The sequence below is a fragment of the Indicator indicator genome, chromosome 15 (assembly GCF_027791375.1).
Source record: "Indicator indicator isolate 239-I01 chromosome 15, UM_Iind_1.1, whole genome shotgun sequence".
Lineage (NCBI taxonomy): Eukaryota > Metazoa > Chordata > Aves > Piciformes > Indicatoridae > Indicator > Indicator indicator.
The window spans coordinates 1,875,994-1,878,262 of NC_072024.1; positions in this window are offsets into that span (position 1 = coordinate 1,875,994).

The window sequence follows — 2,269 nt, forward strand, 5'->3', positions numbered from 1 at the left end:
GTGGAGCAGCAGTAGTAACCTGCTGTAAGCCTGGCTCACCTCAGTGCCACACTGAGCTCAGGGAAACAAGGAAAAGGGGAGAAATCCACCCCTGAGCTCTTCCAGCAAGTGTTGGCTTGCTTGCCTCCCTACCTTTCCTCCTCCTGCATGCTGGCAGCCCTGCAGCAACTGCTTTTTTCTCATTATCCCTAACATCATTTATTTCTTCAGTGTAATTCATAAACTTTTGATACCTCTGGAGGCTCAGGGAAGTTCTGGTTTAGGTCAAACCCAGGTCTTTTCAGAGCAGGGCAGGGTGACTTCTGGTGTAGGTGCATTGCCTAGACTGGAGATGAGGAAGAAATTCTTTCCAGTGAGGGTGGGGAGACACTGGAAGAGGTTGCCCAGGGAGGTTGTGGATGTTCCCTCCCTGGAGGTGTTCAGGGCTAGGTTGGATGAGGCCTTGAGCAGCCTGAGCTGGTGGAAGGTGTCCCTGCCCATGCAGGGGGTTGGAACTGGATGATCTCTGAGGTCCCTTCCAACCCAAGCCATTCTGTGAATCTATCAATGTGTTCATGATCACAGAGCTGCCAAATGCCTGGGCATTGGGACTGGTTCTCTTCAGGCTGTAACCAGTCCTCAGCAATTTTTTCTGCTGGTTTCTGTGGTACCAAATAGAAACAAACACAAAAAAAGTCACAGAATCATACAGAAGCAAAAATAGCAGAGGTTGGAAGGGACCTCTACAGACCATCCAGTCCAACCTCCCCTACCAAAGCAGGGCACCCACGGCAGCTTGCCCACAATCACAATCCAGGTGAGGTTGGAATCTCTCCAGAGGTGCAGACTCCACTGTTTTCCAGACCCTTCCCCAGCTTCATTGCCCTTCTCTGGACCTGCTCCAGCACCTCAGTGTCCTTCTTGTAGTGAGGGCCGCAAAACTGGATGCAGTGTGTGAGGTGCAGCAGTGAGGAGCTCCTGGCCATCTGGTCCATTTTTCATCCCCTGCCTGATGGTGTTAATACTTTGAGCAGCCAAAAGCAGAATCTTCTTTTGTCAGTGACAAATGAAATGCGAGGAGAACGTGCTGCAGAGGCTGGGGCTGCTGTGGCAGTGAAGATCTGAGATCTCAGTGGATCTGCTCCAGCACAGCTGATCCCGTTATTTGCTTTGCTGTCTGCAGCTCTGTGGACAAAGGCTGTTCCAGGCTGGGTTGCTGCCATCAGCCTGGCCTCCAGCGAGTGCTTTTTTTTTTTCTTTCTGTATCTCTAGAATGACATTTTCTTGGAAATAGCAGGGGCTGATTTGTGCAGGACTCTGCCTGAGATCTCAGACAGCTTTGCAAATCAAAATTGAGGCTCATTAGGCAGAGGGTGACCTTGAGTTACACGTCTTATTTTGGTAGCCAGGCACAGCAGCCTGAATTATTGTCCTGACTTTCAGAAGTGCCAAAAAGCCCCCAGATTGCAAATCTGTCTCTGAAAGGTTCCTTCAAGATCCATCACGACTAAAACCTCCTTGCCTCCTACCTTGGACAGGTGAAAAATCTCCCTGTCAGTGTCTGTGGATAAATCCTACTTTAGGTTGTTTCCAGAGGTGTGCAGCTCTGCTGATGCCCTGGTGGAAGTGTGGGATGCCTCATTCTGCTGTCCAGCAGCAATTCTTCTACAGTTTCATCTATTTCTAGCTTTTTGTTTTCTGACTCATATGTTAATGGGGATGAAAATGTGTTGAGTTTATGGTGTAAGTAAATGTCTTGGGAACTATAGAATCACAGAAGCATTTTAGTTGGCAGAGACCTTTAAGATCATCAAGTCCAACCCTTACCCCAGCACTGCCAGGCCACCACTAACCTATGTCCCTCAGCACCACATCTCCATGGCTTTGAAACCCCTGCAGGGATGGGGACTCCACCACTGCCCTGGGCAGCCTGGGCCAGGGCTTGACAACCCTTTGGGGGAAGAAATTGTTCCTCCTGTCCAACCTAAACCTCCTCTGGAGCAACTTGAAGCCATTTCCTCTCATTCCTTGAGAGACCAACACCCACCTCACTCCTACCTTCTTTCAGGGAGCTGCAGAGAGCCAGAAGGTCTCCCTCAGCTTCTTTTTCTCCACACTAAACACCCCCAGTTCCCTCAGCTCCTCCCCAACCCTGTTCTCCAGACCCTTCCTCAGCTTTGTTGCCCTTCACTGGACCTGCTTCATCCCTTCAATGTTCTTCTTGGAGTGAGGGGCCCAAAGCTGAACCCAGGACTCAAGGTGTGGCCTCCCCAGTGCTGAGTCCAGGGGG